Source organism: Pipra filicauda, unplaced genomic scaffold (genome assembly GCF_003945595.2).
Source record: "Pipra filicauda isolate LSUMZ 115617 unplaced genomic scaffold, ASM394559v2 scaffold12_size5214236_pilon, whole genome shotgun sequence".
NCBI classification, from domain to species: domain Eukaryota; kingdom Metazoa; phylum Chordata; class Aves; order Passeriformes; family Pipridae; genus Pipra; species Pipra filicauda.
Genome location: NW_024103763.1, coordinates 1,630,384 through 1,650,942, shown reverse-complemented (window position 1 = coordinate 1,650,942; position 20,559 = coordinate 1,630,384). Strand labels below are relative to the sequence as shown.

The 20,559-nt window shown below is 39.8% G+C and overlaps 1 long non-coding RNA gene across 2 annotated transcripts in view; it reads right to left on the bottom strand.

Moving 5' to 3' along the window:
• The window catches only part of LOC113993181, a 265,193-nt gene that overhangs the window by 19,239 nt on the left and 225,395 nt on the right, over window positions 1-20,559 (bottom strand). The window lies entirely within an intron of this gene.

Genomic DNA, 20,559 nt, shown 5'->3' with positions numbered 1-20,559 from the left:
ACGTGGCAGGCTGGTGCTGATCAGCTGCACTTAAGTGAGTGCAGATTCATCTAATTTGGGTGCTATTAACAGGCACATATTTGCAACGAGAGCCCCGACTGCTGGGGCTGCCGAAAAAGCAGTGCACAACCTGTACCCAGCTGACAGATGCCAAGTTAGCACTGATGGTTGCACTGCACTGTATAACACATCTGCACAAATTCTTGCCCTTGGAGTGATCACTGATGAATAGACTTCAGACACAGTGATAGACTGACTCAAAGAATATTGCTGTCTCTGCTGGATTTGTTCTGTCATTGAAGGCAGAGGGATTGTATTTTTTTTCTCTGTGCTGTTAGTGCAGCACCTTTAATTAGAACAAAAAAAAAAAAAAATTTTGAGATACAAAATGAAAAGGGGAAAAAAAAAAGGTAATCTCTATTCCAGTAATGGGATCTCAGTTCTCTCTATAAGATTTGAGTCAGTCACTTTCTCTTAGAGGAACCCTGTATTCTTAGTTCCTTTTCCCTCCCCCCCCCCTTTTTTTTCTGTAAAGGTAGATTTTTGAATATGAGGCACATTATTTTAAAGTTTCCTCAGAAGACACAGGTTAATTCTACAATAGTTTCAGCTGATGTTTGGCAGCTCCCTTGTCTTTCCTCTTGCTGGCTTTGAGTCACCATTTCTTGCAGCTACTGTAACTGTTTACTGCTTTTAGTACAGCAGGATCCCACTCCCTTTTTCATCCTTCCACTTGCATTGTCATATATAGAAATCTGTGTGTAGACTGGAAATCTGAAATCTGTATGTCAATTGGCAGCAGTAACTATGACTTTCTTAAAATAAGGCTGTAATAACAAGCTGAGCTTGTTGCAAGAGCTACACCTCCTCATGATTCCACTGGATGCCCTTTTGGGTAACCAACTTAGCCTCTGCCCCAGTGTTGTGTTATGGTTACTTCCTCCACCCCTATGGACCCTATGGACTGGCTTCACCAACCACTCAATAGTTCTCTTCTAGGTGAAAAAAGAATTTGGCAATTGACTCTAAGGATTGTTGCCCTGTGCCCACAGGTGATGTTAAGTAGAGTCTGGCAGGTCTTTGGGGGGTGGCCTGCCTGGCTTTTGTCTGCCCTCTACATTATGTATGATGTTGTGTTGCGACGGGGTGTCCACAGGTACCATAGGCTGCAAAAGACTGGATAAAGAAATGGATTTTGCAGGAATGGACTTATAAACTGGCAATATGTTGGACTGAAACTATGTCATCCTTCCTCTGGGAGTGGTCGACTGCTTTACTCCCTGACTTACAGGGAGCAGTCTCCTTTCTCTTCACCCTCCACCAGAGGGTCCTCATTGCTGCTGGGTGGCAGAGTCATGCTCCAATTGGGAAGGTCCTGGACAGGAATCCAATGTCACCATGTTGCGGTGAGGGGACAGGAAGAATCCTGGGGCTGCTGGAATGTCCAAAGACCTGAGGGAAGAATGTGGATGGGCTCTTCTTGGAGAGCTCTATTCACGCCAGTAGACACTGGCCATGCAATTGCAAGATCCATGGACTACTGTATGACTTGCTTTGACTGTAAATAAACTATATTTGGGAAGGAGGCCCATGTGAAGGGGGCCCATGTAAAAACGATTGCACACAGGATGTAGAAAGGGAATCATATAGTCATCATTTCAACTTGCCAACATTCATCTAACCTGGAAAAGGACCCTGTCTGTAAACCAGATGTGTTCAATATCAAATAACTAGGATACTAAAAGTGACAGAGCTGCAACAAAAACTTAGTTGAGATACTCGAATAGACCTACAGAGGTGAGCAAAATCTTATTTATCTCACCAGCCTTCTCTGGGGCTTTATGTGAATCACTCACTGAAAGACCATTTGGGCTGAGGAGGTCTGGTTTGGGTACAGAACAGCACTTTGAGGTGACTCTCCTGACTTCTGAAATCCACCTCCATCCTTCCACAGGTCTCCACACCACAGCTGTGCTGAGAATTATCTCTGTGCACTGGTAGGAAAATCCATACAGTGGCCCTTTAATCTGACATTTTCCTGGACCTTTAGAGAGTACTTCAGTGAGATAATGCAAGATGTGTGTTCTCTCTAGGTGTCTGAGGTAATAGAAAGAGATTATGTTAAGTGCTTAGTAAGAGGCATTTTCCATTTGCAACATTCAACTTTATTTAGCTGTAATGCATGAAAAAATTGACCCACATGGGTCTTAATCTAGCAATTTAATTGTATCTCTGAAGTGTCAATGTGATGAGCATCATGTATTTTGGCACTGTTGACATTTCTTTTAAGCAGATGACAGTTTGAAAGGATGGTAGAATGTCCTTTTATCGCTGCAATAGATAAATATGTTACTGAGTGATGGAAACAGCTTTACACACTAGCAAGTGACAGAAAAGAAAGTTGTGGGAGAAAAGGCACGACAAATTTAAATAAACAATGAAGCACAAAACATACAACTGTTTTTCAAGCCTCTCTGATGAATTCATAATAATTGGTGAATAATTGGTGCAGTTGACCAAAAATTGTCAGTGAGAAAATTACAAGACTCTTAAAGCTTCCACAGAAACGTCTTTAAAACAGTAGATCTTGGATGTGTACAGTGGCGAAGCTGAAGGGAGAGAAGGACCTTTGGTATAGCACAAGAGTGGCTCTGACAGCGCAGACCCTGATGTTCCAAATCATGTCCCCTCCCACACCAATTTTTTAATAAAGCGTTTTGTTTGTTGGCCTGAGTGCCTCAGGCAACCAAGTATAGTGCTTTTTGAGAGAGCAAAACCTAGGAATTTTCTAGAAAAAGACTTTTTTTCATGGCCAGAAAAATATTTTCCAAAAGTGGGCTGTGGTAGAAGCAAACAGGAAAGAAAGGGTGAGGAAAAGCTCTGGATGAGGATCACCAGGACTGTAGAAAACATGAAACCTGTGATTTTAAGGGGCTTCGGTTGCTGTGGGAAATTGCCAAAGGAACATTTTTCTGAAAATCTTTAAGATTTTCAGCAACATATTGTGACATTGACAATATGTTTTCTCATGCCCCCAAATTATCTGAATAGCTAGCACCTAGTGAGAAATGCAGTTGAGACTGTAAAGCGTGGAAGACACAGGCAGCTATTGAGTCACCTGAAATCAGGCAGCTGAATTTCCATATTTATCAATCTAGACAAGCAAAATACTCTGTCAGCTCAGGAAGATCTTTGGACTGAGAATCCATTGTAACCTTTCATATCTCAGGTTCTGTAATTGGTGATTGTTTCCTCATTGTCTACTTTCAAGGTGTGAAAAATAGAGTTTGAATGCACATAATGCTAATTCAATCACATGCAAGCACCTGTCTAGCACATATGTATGTTAGCTTAACACTGGCTATCAACCTGCTGTCAGATGACTTGGCAGAGTGAGAAAATCCATTACCAATGGAGCAATAGGTTTCCAAAAAGCATTAAAATGGGACCCTAGAAACAGTAAATGTGAAAAAACTACTGTCTGCATCTGAGAGCTTTTGTGGTTTTTTATAGGAAATTTGATGGAGGAAGTGATAAATCTAAGGACACAATTATTGCAAATGTAGAATCATTTCCTCACCCATTTTACAAATATTTTTTCCCCCTACCCCCTACAAAAGAAAGCTGCTAATACTTCCTTTGGAGAGAGAAAGAGGAATGCAAACAGCATTAATCTATCAGATATGTAATGGGAGGGGATCTTTCTCCTCTCTTGCCACAAATAATGAATCATAGAAGTTTTATGGAACCTAATTATGTCACTGAGGAAACACTGAGATGATGATATGAATGTTTTCTTCAATCTAACATGATTTTTGTGAAACCATAATTTTATTTGAAAAGTACTGCAGAACTCAACTCTGGTCTATTTTTAAAATTATAGATTAAACAGAAAATTTGTAATTAAATATTATTCTGGTTGCTTTGCCATAAAAAGACAAAAGGCCAAATGTCAATTTGAAATGAAACTCATATGGAAGCTGAGCAAACAATAACGGGATGTATCACTAAGCAAATTATAGCAGTGTGAGATATCCTGATTATCTTTGATTTATTGTTGTTAAACCACTAGGCAAATACAACTCTCAGTCATACTGTGTTTCACAAAAACACTTTTGGAGAACTTGAGGCAATAAAAGCATGGAGGTTTATGCTCAGTATGTATCCATGAAGACTTAATGGCTGTTTAATAGAGATTTGAAGTAGCTGCAAAAAGGGCCTCAGCATTGTGATACTCAGACACTTGCAAAGCCTTAAACTTACTGTACTACAGACCGGGAGTGGGTGATGCTGTGCCAGCCTATATAAGTTTGTGCTTCCTACCTGCTAAGTGCTCAGAGTTAAGAAGCTTCTCATGACAACTACAAGACCCAGCTTACCAAGCGAGGAGATACTTAAACCAGTCCAAAGAGAAAACTGAGAGGAGGGTACTGCTGGAAATTTTGAGACCGACTTTCAAACGTGGGCATTGTCTTCAGAACCATCTCAAGCTAACATGTGCAGACAGGCTCAGGACCACCACTGCACCACAGGCTGGAGATACTCCTGACTCTGCTCAGCTGGGACTGAACGCAAGAAATTGTCTCTTTCACGCAGTTCCTAATCATGTAAGAACAGACCTGCTCTGTTTTCTTGATCCTCTGCAGCATAGCTTCCATCCTTAACTTTTTCACCTTAGGAGGAAGGAGTGGTCCTTTCTTTTCACCATCAGAGCATTTCTGTAGCAGTAGCAAATTAGATACCGCAAGCGTAGGTTTCAATTCTTTTCAGAGCCAGGATAAATAAGATTTTTTTTTAACACCTGCTTTCTAAGACAATGCACTTGCAGCAAACCTATCACACAAAAAAGTATATCCACTGCCTCTGCCTCCTCTCCTTCTTCTTCCTCTGAGTGAACGGAAGGCTACCAGTGCTGTTTAGGTGTTATCTGAGTATGCCAAGTAAGTAAGGCTCTTCAGGAGGCTGTGGTGGTGGCATCTGCCAAATAGGTAGGTGGGCTTTGTGTTCAGTGCACCTAAGATGGTGATGTTTGTCAGCATATGCAATAGTAAAATTACAGTTAAGTGAGCTTGCTATGGAAAATTAGGAGACTGCCCTCTCTTAAATGCCTTAAAGAGTGAGTAGGGTTTTCTTGGATCATGTTATTGGATTAAGGTGTGTTGCCTCTAAGTCACACTTGATGTGACAACAGTTATTTTAGATCTCACCCTAAAAGTTTTGCTGTAGCAGGGAGAAGACCTGTACTGGAGAGAACCTGAAGCTGCTGAGGTCTAAATCTTATTCCGAACTGGAACAAAATCCCTTTGTAAGTTACTGGACCTTCTTTTTATGTTAGGAGTTAAAACATAGGCAAAAAACATAGGGACATACACCTTTGTGTGGAGTTTAGGAGCAATACTGGAAAAGACTTAAAGTTTATGTTGAAACAAAGTCCTGTGCAGTTACGGATTTTAATTTTTTTTTTGTCCTGCTCTCTTTTTAATTTTTTTTTTTTTTGTGGTCTGTTAAAAACCTTAAAATGGAGGTACAAATCTCTGAACAGTATATTTAAGTCTATTCATGACATATGCAATTCTCTTTGTTTCCTTCCAGAGATATATAGTGCTCACTCTCCCAGGGCTCCATAGAACACCAGTTCCAATCCTTTCAAAGAACTCCCTGCAGCCTTCCTCCCCAATTTTTCCAGATTCTGTTAGCCAGAGGCACTTTTTTTTCCTGCATGCCTCTTGTTTTCATGACAGATATATTCAGATACATTTTTCATTTTCTCTTACACAGAGGTACAGTTTGAGACCCTAAGGGCTTCCAAGAAAAATGCAAAAATAGCATGAGAAGGAAGTTTCCAGACAGTTTTACTTCTATCTGGGTAGAAACAGCAAGGTTTTTAGCTCATTAGTCTACCTTTTCAAAGTCTTCATTTTTTTGGAAGTGTTTTTGAGACAGAATCTGGACTTTCAAATTAGTTTTTCATTCCTGTCTTTGAAAAAATCCTGTCCATCGGTGGATCCAAGTGAAAGTGGTGGGGTGGGAGGGGTGGTGGCGGGGGGGGTGGGGGGTGTGTGGGTGTGAAAAACAACAAGACTTTTGAAGCTTTGATGTAATTAATGCTTGTTCCACTGCCTGCTGGTAGAGCAGAGACCTGGACTTTTCTCATGGTCTCAGCACCTCCCCACTATTTGTGGGCATTGCTGTGACTGCCTCCATTCCTCCTCAGCTCCTCTCCAGCTTCCCTGCTCTTAGGGACAGGGTTCCCCTTTAACACCTCTCTAACAGATACTGCATTGTCCAGTTGAATCCCTACTTACTGTTTCATCTGGCATCTTTTCTACAGATCCTTAAAAAAAAATAACCTCAGTCTTTGTCTCCCTGGGTCTCCTATCCTTATCTGTGTTGAACACCTTCCCAGGGCACCTTCCCAGATTACAGAGACCTTTCAGGCTTGAATTAATCCTTTCCTCTGTCTGCGTTTGCAGTTGTACACTTTCCTCACAGGGTACCTTGGGAAGCTTTTCTTTTCTGCCTTGATGTAGTGCAGACAGATGCAATGTCTAAAGAGGAAGGAGATCTGTGTGGAAGTGCCATTAATTTAAATATGTTTTTAAGCATGGATCGGAGCATTTAATGATGGTAAATCATAAGTGACAGAAAGAGCAGGAACCATCAGTCAAACAAACTGAAAAAGCTAAAGGAAGTATTTTGTCAAATCATACATATCTGCCTTTCTCCTTAAGCCCTTCCTTCCTACGTAGAACAGATAGCCCGATCTCAAAAAGAAACCTCAAAAATAAAGTGAATTACTAGAGCTGTGAAGACAAATCCCCTTCTTTACAAATGTCTATAGAGCTGAGGGTCAGAAAGGGTGAGGCAGGAGGAGCTGTGGGGGCAGCACGGCAGCATGATAACAAATGAGGTGGTGCTTGCTGGGTGCCAAAATGATTCCCCTTGTCAGTGTTTCCCAGAGACTGGGAGGTAGATGTACCACAAACAGATCTTTTCTGGGGACAGAGAATGAAACAGAAACGAAAGCATTGGAGATACCTGAACATCAGACAAAAAAATGTGTGTCTGGGGGAGTCAAACAGAAATTCCTTCTGTGCTGAATTTCCTTCAACTTAAACTCTGACAGAGGCTGTGGTAACGGCATGATGTCTCTATGTCTTGCCAACACGGAGATAACGTGCAAGGGTTTGTGCTCTCAGTTAAACACAGGATGCTTTTCACTCTCATAATACTATTGCAGTTAGTACTACTGCTACTAAAATATAAAACAGGTCCATCCCAGTCTGATGATCACCAGATGAATTTTAAACCAGATCAGTCTCCTGCATATAAAAGGTAATAAAACCACTCAATAATGATGTGGGATAACTTCCCCTACTATCTGCTGCTGAGAAAAATGCAAATGTGATCACTGCTTTGAATTCAAACCCAGAAAACTGCTAAAATGCCAAAAAGAAATGGGCCTTTGCATGATGACTGAAAGTTTTAGTCCTTCATCCAAGTAATGAGTCTGGCAGTATTAGTGTAATGTGCTTCATAACCTTTGAAAAATAAACATTTCTAGTTTAGATACAATCTAAATGAGCTTGGAAATTGAAATAATTCTTCTTTGGTTTCAAATTAGATGGATTGGCCACGTCTGAGCATTACTGCTGCTTAATTTAAGATGACATATTGGCCTGGCATATTCATTTTTAATGTGGGAAGCTGTGTTTATAAATAAGACCTTTCATCTCAGGGATAGCAGTTTCAATTTTTTGGAAACTAGTAGAGATCTATTTAAATGGTGTCTTGCACACTGCTCAGGCTGGGTACCCTGAGAACATGTAAATTTGTCTTACTTACGATAAATGGACCCAGGAATAATAATACTTCCAGTTTTTGCCTCCTGTAGCTCATCATGCCATGAAGCATTCAAGATAAAGTATTTCTTGAATGCTTTGACAGAACTGAGGAAGGTGTGCATTTGATTGACATCTTTCAAAATATTTCTGGCCTGACATTTTCATCTCATATCCTCTAAAGGAGGTATGCATCATACGGACAACATCCAGGGAAATTTCTCCTCATCAGTTACAAAAACAAAAGCTATCCTGAACAGTGCTACAGGAAATGTATCCTGGAGGTATTTCTAGCCTCATCTCTTCCAGTTTTCTGATAGTTTCTATAAAACTGCTGCTACTTTGGCCACCAGGAACTGAAGCAAAGGAGTAGGTAGGCTCTATTTGCCGTCCTTGAGAGGTAAGCTCAAGGTAAGCATGTGATAGCTTGAGCCCAGTACAAATACAGCAACCAGGGCCACTTTCATTCCAAAAGTTATCCTACATTTTACACACTAATGTAGAAGTTGGAGCACTAACTGAGAAAACAAAGTACCTTGATCTCAAACCCTCCCCAGGCTAAGAGTATTTCCCAGAGAATGCTCTGCATCACCAAGATGTGCACCACAAGCTGTGGTGAGCAACTTTTGTTTGATCAAATAGTAGTTGAATCTGATGGAAAGAGACAGTCCTAGGCCCACGTGCTCCTGAACAAGGCTACTTACTGCTAGGACACAGCTGTATGGGGTGTGCCTCAGCAGCAAAAAGCCTGGTTGTGCTACAGGCTGGAAGGCATGGAAGACTTTGCTCATGAAGCAAAAGTGAACTCACATATTTTGGGAGACTCACAGACCTCAGTAACATACCAACAGTCAGCACCAACATCAGAAGCAAACAAATCACTCGTTCCTGTGTTCCTCAAATACCACCCCTCTGCTTGAAACAGGTGCAGTCTTGGTTGACCAACAAATCAAAAGTACATTCAAAAACCACCATTGAAATGTATATTCCTTAGGAGAGTAGGGTAGAAAGTAATCTTAGGCAGGTAGAATCCAGTTATTCTTTTAGTTTGATAAGCCCTTTCCTAGGAGTTGCTCAGAAGAGATAAGCAGGAATGGTATCCAACTCACAGTTGCAACGAAGCCATTCCTGCACACTGAACATTTTCAGCATTTGCTGGTGAGAGTTCTGCTATTTTGGGAGCCCCCTTCTAAAAGGAAGTAGCCCAATTATTCAATATGCTGGAAATGCAACTGAGAGGGAGCACATGGGATGGAAGAGCTGGGCTGTAAAACAGAAGACAACTAATCAGAGGATATAATTTTATCATGTCTACTGGAGCCCATGGCCATTGGAGCATGCTGAAGGGCTGCTTTAGATTTGGAGTGAGCACCTTGAAAATCTGAGAATCAGCAGGTAGCTCTGTGACTGGGAAAAGCTGACTGGCAGCTTTGAAGTACATTGTCTTCTAAGGCTGGGGAAAGCCTGTTGCAAAGAGACCGTGTCCAGGGTTATTCTTGCTTTAGTGAGGAGGGGAAGTCCCATTTTAATTCTGTGCTTATATTAGGCCCTTGCAAATAAAACATTGAAACTGCAGCTCCACTGGAAAGTAGCTGCAAAGTTGCTCTGGATTTTAGACAGCTGCTTTCAGCAGTCTCCCTAAGAAGACCATACAAAGCTCAGCTAAAGCCAAACTGCCATGAAACACAGTGAAACATCCAATAAAGACTTCTCTTTCTGTAATGTGCAGGCAGTAGCAATGAGATACTAGTCCAAGGGACTCTATATCAAGTTAGGGCTGTGCTGGGAAACAAAATTGCTGCTGTCAGTTATTTGCAGTTAAAGCACAAATACAGCAGGGGGAAATACCAAATCCTTTTATAGTGCCCTAATGACCATGAGTCAAGAGCATTATTCATGTTTGGGGAAAAACCACAGTGTGTATCTAGGCAGGTAAAGCACCATTGCTGCCACCAGTCACCAGTGTTTTCACCTGCTGACCTGCCTGCCTCTGGGGGGGCCTGAAAGCAAAGCTCAGGGGATAAGGGTCTTCACAACTGTGAGCAGCACTGAGCTGTTCTGTAGCTCTGTACTGGGCTGGCGCCTCTGCACGTTGGCTGTACCTGTATCCAGCCACCCTCCTCTCCTGCCTCCTTCCTTGGTGGCACCACTGTGCCCCTGCTGACAGGTAGAGTGTGAAGGGAAGGAAGCCTACGGGTGAGCTCACCTTCGAGTCTTGATTGATAGATGACGGGGTCCTTGGCAGGCACTCTTATGGAAATATTTGTACACATAAAACTGAAAATGGCATGGAAATCTCTAACAATGTGCCTAAGACCAATACTTTCAGAGTCCTGTGCATTGTAAGATCATACTATTGACAAGAAAGTATTGTAAGCCTTTAAAAGGAGTTAAACAAGCTTTTTCACCAAGATACAGAAATTTGCCCTTCTTTCAATGACTGACTTATTACAACCTCATCTATTTTACTGTCAGTAGCTGCAAGTGATCCAGCAAAAAACAGAAGATGGATGTAAAAAACTAGACCAAATAATTTTATATTATTTTTAATTTCCACAAACAGGAACTGAATTAATTAGACTGTTAGATTCTGCTTGTAGCACCTAAACAATCTCATAATCTAGTAGCTGGAGAGCTACTAAAATGTACTTCATTCACTAAACTTGTGAATGAAGTAATTTTCACAGAAAATTTCATTTTCCCATACATTCAAAAACTATATAATTATCAGGATTTCTTCTCAAAAAATGTTTGAAAGACTGTTGATACATTTAGAAGTGTCTATTCTTCTATTCTTCAATGGGTGTTTTTTTTCCTTTCTATTATGGATTAGGATTCTTTTCGACCTTCTAAATTTTAAATTTTTATGTCTATAGATCATATTAATTTGAATATAATAATTTAGAACTCCTTTGACATCTGTTGTCATTTCATTTATGAGCTGCATTCATGGTGTACAGAAAGCAAGTCTGTGGCAATTTTCTTTTAATTTTTTTCAGTATACTAAAATGCAGAATTATTGGAATTTACCAGACTTGGACTGGGGATAAGAATCCCTTCAGGCTTGAATTTCAGATTGCTTTCCTAATAATGTTATATCCATAAAGCAGAGTTTAATTATTATACTCAATGAGATATTCAGAAGATTTTCACTTTTATGGAGCTGCTAAAACTGTAGTTACAGTTAATTAATACTACAATAATTAACCAGTCTTTATGTCTGGGTCAGATTTCTCTTGCATAAATGTAGTCCTGTAAAATCCATACCTGAACTCTGTGTAGCTACTTGGGTTGTCTGCATAGCTGCTAGGAGAGAAGGTGAATGATCTGTCCTCAAGAAGACCCTGAAGCTAGTTCCTGCCTTATGGATGTCCATCTCCCTGGCTAGGCAGTGAGCACAACTCCCTGGTTTAGCCCAGGTGCCTCACTTTTAGGTAGCTGAAGTTAGGTAAAAAAAGTTATACCTCCATTTCTTGGGATTAATGGAGCTTTTTTTTTTTTTTTAGGAACCAGAGTGTTCTTTTTATTTTGGTCATTTCTATTCATGTTAAACCTTATGAGAATTATACACAAGTAAACCACCAGAAGGGAGCATCAATCCCACGACACAAATTTAATTAACGACATTTTGAAGTAAATAATACAATTCTGATTTATACGTCTTAGATTTCCTTGCCTGGTGCCTGTCTTCCTTGTGGAAGACTGCTTCAAGATATTGCTTTTTCAGTTCATATACCCATAAATATAGGAATATACATACTAGTAGTGGAATATACAGTTCCACTAGTAGTGGAATATAGGAATATACATACTAGTAGGGTTACCATTCCTATGAATAATATGTTCCATTTAAACTCTTCATGGAGAAAGGATATCCTAAACTGCTGCTAAATCTTTTTTCAAGGTTCATGTCATGCAGTTAGAGAAGTGTATTTGGAGAGATTTATGAATGACATGCATTCCCAATACGTGTGGTATATCACTGGATTGGATTCTTAGTTTATTTATTTTTATTAGAAGTCATATCTCAGTAATGTTAAAATCCAAATTTTTGATCCTCAAACAGTGATATCTTAAAAGTACCTAACACTTCTTGGAACTGGGTCCCTTGAGACTACAGTATAGTGATACACCAAAGAAAGAGTCAAGATCGAAAAACTTGTCCAAGTTTTGTTGTGGTTATATCAGGTTATATACAAAAAGTTAATTTAATCATAAGTATTTCAAATGGTTATTTTGAATATATGTTTCAGAGAGGTATTTTGAATGTAGGATCCCATGAGGCCTGTAGCAGTAAGACCATTAAGTATCTGTGTATAATATGTGAAAAGATTAAAGGGTAAGATGAAAAGAATAAAAATATGGCTGTGTTTGATGCTCATGCAGTCTGCCAAATATTGCAAACCGAAACTGAGGATTGATCTGAAATGTAATGTTTGAAGAGTATCAAGGATTACAGAGCCCTGTGAGCGGTGGTAAGGGCACCTGGACCGCAGACAGCTGTTTCATCTGTCCTCCCAAAGGTCAAATGGAAGGGGTTTGAAAGGCACAGTCAAATCTGGCAAAACAGCAAATGGTTACGGGACTGATGCCACAGCCAGGGGTTTGGCTACTTGGATAATGGGACTTGCTTTGAGAAGCCTGGTCTACAGAGGGCTGATGGGGCCCCCCCTGTCAGAGAAGGGAAAGAGCATCTTCAGTCACAGGTTTGCTGAGCTGGAGAAGAGGCTTTAAACTACAGTTTAAAGGTGAGACAGAATCTTGGTTCATCCCACTTCTACTAGTTCGATGCCAGGGCCAGCAAGAAATGATGAGAGCCTGGACAGGGTTTACAGAACTGCAGGAGCACCTGAAGAGCAGTAGCAAGGAATTCCAGCCATTCCAGCCCTTAAGTCAACTTCACTGAGAATCATAGAAGCATAAAATCACTAAGGTTGGAAAAGAGCTCCAAGTTCATTGGGTCCAGCCTTTGATTAAACACCACCATGTTAATAAAACCATACCACTAAGTGCTATGACTAAGTTTCTTGAACATTTTCACGGATGGTGATTCCACTACTTCCCTGGGCAGCCCATTCTGATTATTAACCACCTTTTCAGGGAAGACATTCTTCCTGATGTCCAATCTGAATTTCCCCTGCTGCAGCTTGAGGTGATTTCCTCTTGTCCTCTCACTAGTAGTCCGAGAGAAGAGGCTGACCCCTACCTGGCCACAACCTCCTCTGAGGTAGTTGTAGAGAGTGATAAGGTCTCCCCTGAGACTCCTTTTTTTTCCAGGCTAAACCCCAGCTCCCTCAGCTGCTCCTCATATGACTTGCTCTCTAGACCCTTCACCAGCTTCATTGCCCCCTTTAAGGGCCCATCTTAAATGTCTCTGGAAACGTGCAAAGCATGGGGGATAAACAAGAAGAATTACAGTTGTGTGCACACCTGCAAGACTGTGATCTTATCAGCATCACAGAGACATGGTGGGATGGCTCCTGCGACAGGAGTGTTGGAATGCAAGGATACAGGCATTTTAGGAAGGACAAGCAGGGAGACCGGGGTAATAAAAAATGTTAGGGAATATTTTTTACTTCAAATAAGCACCTACTTTTCCAGCTGCAGACATATCATTCAGTTCCTAAATTCTGTTCTGTAAAAGAATCATTGTACCTTATCTTTAAATACAGCTCTCTTCAGAGGATATAGCCTGGAAAAAATATGCCTTATTCGTGAAATTGTTGCTATAGTCTAATCAATTAAGATCTTAATGTCTAGCCTTTTTAGCTAGTTTTGACAGAGAAAAAAACATTTAGAATTCAGATTGTGTTTTTAGTAACTGTAGCATCGACTGTGAAATGAAAATCAGGGGTTTTGCCTTTTCTTTTTTAATAATTCAAGGGTTCTTTTTTTATGAATGAAAGAAATTGCAGTCCTAAAAAAGTCAAAGCATGTAATCAGAACTTGTAAAATATTCCATTCTGTTTTATGACATCTCAACTCCAATCAAATAAATGCAACCAGAGAGAACTGGAGACTTGATGGACTATTTAAAGAAAAAGCTGTCAGTTTGATTACAGGCAAGTGAACAGACACATTTCTAAATGTAAGCTGCATTTAATTTTATTATGCAAGCAGCTTTAATAACAAGCCACAAATAAATTATGCAAACTGAAATACTAGGTGCAATTGCATACAGATTTTTGATACTGAGTGGGGGCTGCAGGTCATAGCTGTTTTCAATTTAAGTTTTCTAAATTTATTAGGAAGCAAAAGGTAATTAAAAATGAGTGAGCATCAGAGGAAAAAAAACCCATATTACATTGTTTCAAACAAAAGTGGTAGAGATTTCAAGTAGGTTGGTAACAACAGATTCTTACAGTACTGCAAAGAAATACCCTCATGGTTCTTCTATTCAAAAATTTGCAGTATTTTTCTACCTTTTTGCTCTGGTTTCATTTCCCATGCGTAAATAATTTTGAAGTTCAAAATGACTCATGAAGTGCGGTGGATGTTTGACACTAAGCTTGTGCAGATCTTTTGGAGGTCCACCCACAGAAGGAAGCAAGACATGTACCATTTCTTAGAGTCATAGAACCATTTAGGACTGAAAAGACCTCTCAGACCACTAAGTCCAACCATAAACTCAGCACTGCCAAGTCCACCACTAAGCCCTGTCCCTAAATGCACATCTACATGTCTTTTAAATACCTCCAGGGATAGTGATTCCACCACAACCCTAGGCAGCCTGTTCCAGTGCTTGACAACCCCTTTGGTGAAGAAATTTTTCCTGATATCCAATCTATATCTCCTCTGGAGCAACTTGAGGCCATTTCCTATAATTCTCTCTGGTTAGGAGGAATCATCCTTTTACTCACCTTTCTGCCCAGAGGAGATAGTTCAAACCAGACTCAGCTGAGAAGCTCAGAAAATGCTGGTGTAACCCAAAAGTGGACTTTGCAGCACTGGCAACAGTTTTGTATTGCTGTGTGTTGAGGGGAGGTCAGGCTTGAGCTAGGTTCTCCCACACCTCATGGGACCCTGGCTGGACAAGCTCAAGAGCCCATCTCTCCCTGCTTATTTCTTCCTCCTCACCCATCCAGCAACACAGTTATAGACCTGGAGGTGCTCCAGTACTGTACAACTGAGAGAAATGGAGAATTACAGCATCTGATGCATGTCAGACAAAACCCAGGAGGGGTCACTGCCATGGGGGAGATGGGCAGGGATGGCTGCTACAGGACAAAATACGATTCTGAGCGAGAGAGCAGCATGGCTCCCTTTCTGAGCACTTATTTTTAATGCAGAGAAAGAGGAAAAAAATGTTGGAGCATTTGCAGGTTTCACCCAGGGAGCCTGTGGTAAAACAACGAGCCCAAGCAGTAGATGGTACATTCTCACAGCAAAGATGTCTCACAGCAATTCTGTTGCAGGCTTTGTTTTGTTGGCTTTGTTGTGCTGGCTTAAAGAAAAAAAACAAAATTTTTCGTCGCTGGAGGGGAAGCTGGCAAAGCCCAGAGATCAGCGATCACAATCCGATTACATTTAGTGTAGAAAAACAGAGAATAATCTGCCTGACAATCTTATTTTTCTGGCTTCTCAGAGGACTCTTCAGAAACTTATATTAGGTGATTAAAAAGCCATGGATGTACAGTTGAAAACACATAATGTTTTGCTAAAAGCTCCTTTTAGTTCAGTAGCAAAATGAAGATAAGTTGAGCAGAAAATGTTGCAAAGAGGAAGTGGAGGAGTAGACAGCAGTCAGTGTAAAGCCAGTGTAAAATCTGGAGCACAGAAAGTCAAAAGGGAAGAACTTTGGAAAAGATACAATTGAGTGGCAGTGTGAATGGTATTAGGGAATTAAAACAACTATATTAGGAGAAAAAGAAATCTGAGTGATACTAAATATACCTGTCATGAGGAAGAATAGTGACAGCACAGCTAGTAATGAAGGAAAATAGTACAGTTTTCAATAATAATTTTTTGTCTGGAAGGAAGCAGAATAGCTCACTTACTCATGAAGACAGAAGAAGATGTGCTTATTATTCAAAAGGTGCTAAAAAAAAGATGTGATTTTCATCTGCCACCTATTTTTAAAGTTAGCTGTCCTGAGTAAATATCAGCATAAAAGAGCTAGGCAAGGAGATCTGTGACTGATGTACACACCTTCAGTACTAACTCATAGTGCTTAATAAAATTCCACACAGTAAGTGTTCAGACCTGACCATCAGCCTGTTGTGGGAAATTGTAGAGTACAGTTATTCTGACTTCAACCCCAGGCAAATGTAAAAATTAATTAATAATGATCACAGCAATGAAAGTCAGTCAACACAATTTGACTGCAACAAGACTTGTCAAAACAAACCTGATCTCATTCTCCAGTGAGGTTACTTCCCGTCTGATTGCTGCACTATATATACAAAACAGAGGTAAGGGATGTATATTTATTTTTTATCACTACACACACACACACAGACACACACATGCCAGTTGAGAAATTGGCACTTTACAATATCAATAACCTTACACTGAACTGTTTTAAGATCTCAAAGGGCAATCCATGAGGACATCTCTTAAGTGGTTTTCACCAAAATTACTGCTAAGTGATACTCTTCATCATTTCTATTTGTGTTCTAGAAACAAATACAAAATCATTCCTAATACAATTTGGCTTAAGCCTACATACAGGAATTAATCTAATGATGTCTACAGCAATGAGGGCAGAGCACCAACAGAGAATGCGCTCAATAGACCGTAAGTTGAGTCCAAATCACTAAAACAGAGCCAAAAGAAAAGCTGTATGTGTAGGAACATGGGATGCAGGCCATACAAAGAGATTAAGACCCTCTCTTCCAGCACATGGAACTTTTAAAAAAATTTCAGTATCTTAAATGAGAAACTCAATATTACTCCAGAAGGTAACAGTTCTGGCCTGCGTTTTAAAGGAAACTAAAATTATTTGAGACCACATAAATTATTGAAATTATTGAAAATTATTAAATTAAATCAAATAAATTTTAGTTAAAAATTATTAAAATTTCTCACAGTGAAAAACTAAGGAATCTCTGTATCTTGTCAAAGAGAGGAGTGAGAAATGACATGAGAAATGATTGAGAAATTGCCTTGCTGAGGAAAAGATGCAAAGGGACTTAACTTTAGCAAAGATCAGGACATAGAGAATGGTTGAATATCGAGGCCAGCCACAGCCATCTGAGAAATAAAGCACAAACTTCTTCTAAACATGACAAACCTTGACCACAGGAGCAAGACATTAGAGTAATAAATTTGATAACTACAAGTCAGGATAAATTGGCTCTCTGGAACCTGTGCTTCAGTTAACCAGGAGTAACTGGTCTCCAGACAGGGATAATGGGGCCAATTTTAAGCCTTTGTGTGCAGACAGTCAGCCTGCTTGTTCAAAGGTTCCCCTCTAATCTTAAAGATTAAAACCTGGCAAGACAAAAGATAAAAGATAAGTGTCAGAAGAAAAAATGCTGAAAGTAAGTATTAGGGGATGTTTAAAGCGTGAGAGATGTTTAAAGAGTATAGAGAAGATAGTAAGAATCACTCCACCTCAGGTAAATACCAGTATAATTTTGATTTTGCAAAGATCTTAAGCATGGTTTTGACTTTATGTGGGTGTTTAAGTCTTCAATGTTTCAATAGAAATTAAGCATCTGTTTAGCTCAATCAAAGTTTTCCCTAAATATCTAAGCCTGTGAAATTTCCCTTTTGAATATTAAAGTGCATCTTCTGCCCAATTTATCATTTGTCACTGATTATCATTGATTTCCACTGCCTTTAAGTAAAGGGGAACTGGACTGAATCACATGTTTACAGTAATCTAAAAATCTCTGTAGCAAGAAAATCATTAAAACAGAGGTTTGTCTGAGCAGTCAAATAAGACTAATATAATGGCAAGGGATCAGACTTGGAAAGGAGGTTTTGTGAACTTGAATCTCTGTAGCATGAAAGATCATGAGAAAACCTGAAAAATCATACTTATTTTCCTGCTGGTTCAATATGCCCCACAGTATATTTGATGTGCATTGTGGTAGACCCAGAGATATTGTCTTTCTGTCTAAATCAGGCACATTGGTCTTTGATAAAATCATTCCTCCATCCTCATCCTTGGTTTCTATATATTGAAACTCATCCTTAGTGAGATATAACAGTTAATGGCAATGGAGAGCACTGGCTTACATTTGTTCCAGCTCTGCTCTTTTCTTGCAGACACACATGGCAAAAATTTCAAACGTTTCTCACTGTGGCCTCCAGAGGTCATCAAGACCTTTACCTTAGAGTCCAATGTGTGGAGAGCAAGGGTGGCTGGAAAAATCCTACTGCTGGCCTCAGTGAATCATCGGTCTTGTTATGGACCAGGATGAAAAGTGAGAAGATATATTCCAAAATTATACTATGTGAAAAAGAAAGATAAAAAGGTAAAAAAGAAGAGGAGGAAGAGAAGGAAAAGGATGAAGAGGAAGAAGAGGAGAAGGAGGAGGAGAAGGAGAAGAAGGAAGAGGACGAGGAGGAGGAAAAAGAGGAAGAGGAGGAGGGGAGGAAGAAGAAGAGGAAGAAGAAGAGAAAAGAAGAAGAAGAAGAAGGTAAAAGAAGAAGAGGGTGGGGGGAGAAAGAGAAAAGGAAAGAGAAGAAACTTGAATTAATTACAGTCTTTTAAATCTGTGATAAAGATTTTATTTCCAAAGTGTCTCCCAAATGTGGGGGGGGAGTGCTCATCTGTTGCCTGGTACAACATAGAGTAGTCTTTGACCACGTGGGAATCAAAGAGAGATCTCAAGCAGCCAGACAGAAAAGTTCAGATGTTTTGTAGAGCATTATTTCACCCATTTAGAGACAAAATGCCAGGCTGTACTAGTCAGATGATTTCTCTGCCCCAGTGCTCAGTGATGGAGGAGATGTGAGTGCACCTGGACCAGCAGAACCACGTGGGTGGCCACATAGCTCCTGCCACTCCTCCCTGTCCAAGCTGACACGGGAAGCTGGGTTGTGCTGGAGAGGCTGGGGGATGCTGGGACGCTCTAGCCCTTCTCCTGCAGTGGGGAGGACCGATTTTGGCAATGGGCTCAATAAAGTCCTTAACAGTTCTGTTTGTGAAGTTAATATGTGTGTAAAGTACCAATTTGCCTCTGAGATAGCCTCAATCTCTTTGGAAATTTGGCAGAATATACTCAGAAAGTACATTATGTTTATTCTTAATTAAGAAATTCCAAGAAAGTATTTAACCTGTGATCTCAAAATGAGATGTAAAGGTACTTAAAGGAAATGGAAATCTAGTCTGAATCTGCAGAGAAATAAGTAAAGCTTTTATGTAAAAGGATTCAGTAAAATGTATCCTTACGGTATGGAAATCTTTGAGGGACTATACAATGGCAAATGAAATCTAGGCTATTAGGCCACATATAAATGCAATATCTTTGTCTCAGTGTTCCTCACAATGTCTTTCATAGTTTTACTGCTTAAATTCTTTCTATATAATCCCTAGCTATCATTCACAAACTGCCTCACTCTTCAATCCTACTAATAATGTCATTCCAAAAGCATCACTAGTCCATGTTTCCTCTTCATCCAAACATGTTTCTCAGCATAACAAAATCAAAGGAATGCTGAAAAAAGCCCCCAAATGTGTGATATGATAATATATAGCAAGGTTGATTGCTGGAACTGGAGAGAGATTTGCAAAAAACTAAAGTGTCCTGGAGAAAGTACTTCCATTTTTTTAAAAGTTTTCAGCACTTCTACCATCCTATGGTTTCTACAGGTTAATAAGATGCCTAAGATATTTTAACAGGTTTTGAAAAATAATGGGCATGATTTCTAGAGTAACAGTATCTATTAAGGGGTTGCAGGATGTAAAATAGAGTGATATTACCTTGAGATGATTACATATCTCTTTTTCAATGTATTTGTCAGCTTCAATTTTTCATTTCATTTCAAATTTCTGCCATTTAATTATCGGGGATTCTGTCACAGAATGGAGAAAACTCCAGGTTTATGCTAGCCATTGGATTCCTTGTGCACAAGAGGTAAAAGTCGGGGCTGTTTAGATGGAAAGAAATCTCCATAACCTAGAGAAACAAGGAGTGTCTTATACTTCGATCATGGTGCATTTATTCTTGTCAAATCTACGAGAATACATTAGCATATCTTCAATTTAGATGACAGCTTTTTTTGGTTGATTTTACAGACAACTTAGTCTGTTCTCAAACTCAGAAGTGCTTTAAATGTCTTGTTTTGAGGTCTTGCGACCCACCTTTACATGGTTTAGTGGAAGACTTGACAGTGTTGGATTAGTAGATGGGCTTGCTGGTCTTAAAAGTCTTTTCCAACCTAAATGATTCTATTGTTTTTTGATTAGCAATATCAATAAGCAAATCCTGGCTAGTTATGCTTTGTTTGGCTTGTGTGATATTCAACAACACAAAGAAAAGTGAGAATATACACATGTTCTCGCTATAAAACCACAATATATGTTTTAGCTTGTTCCTTTCCTATTTTTCAGGCTTTGGCATATTTTACTTGTTTTCTCTTTAAAAAAAATGATGTGATTAACTACTTCCAGATCAGTGACTCAGAGTACTTACTCCTCTTTGGAAAAGCATAAAACAGAGATGGGAAAAAGCCTAGCAGGCTTGCAGTTCACCTTATTATCCACTTCAAGCACAGTAATGGCACTAAACCTGCATGTCCTGGGCAGCAGGGCACAGCAGCAGCC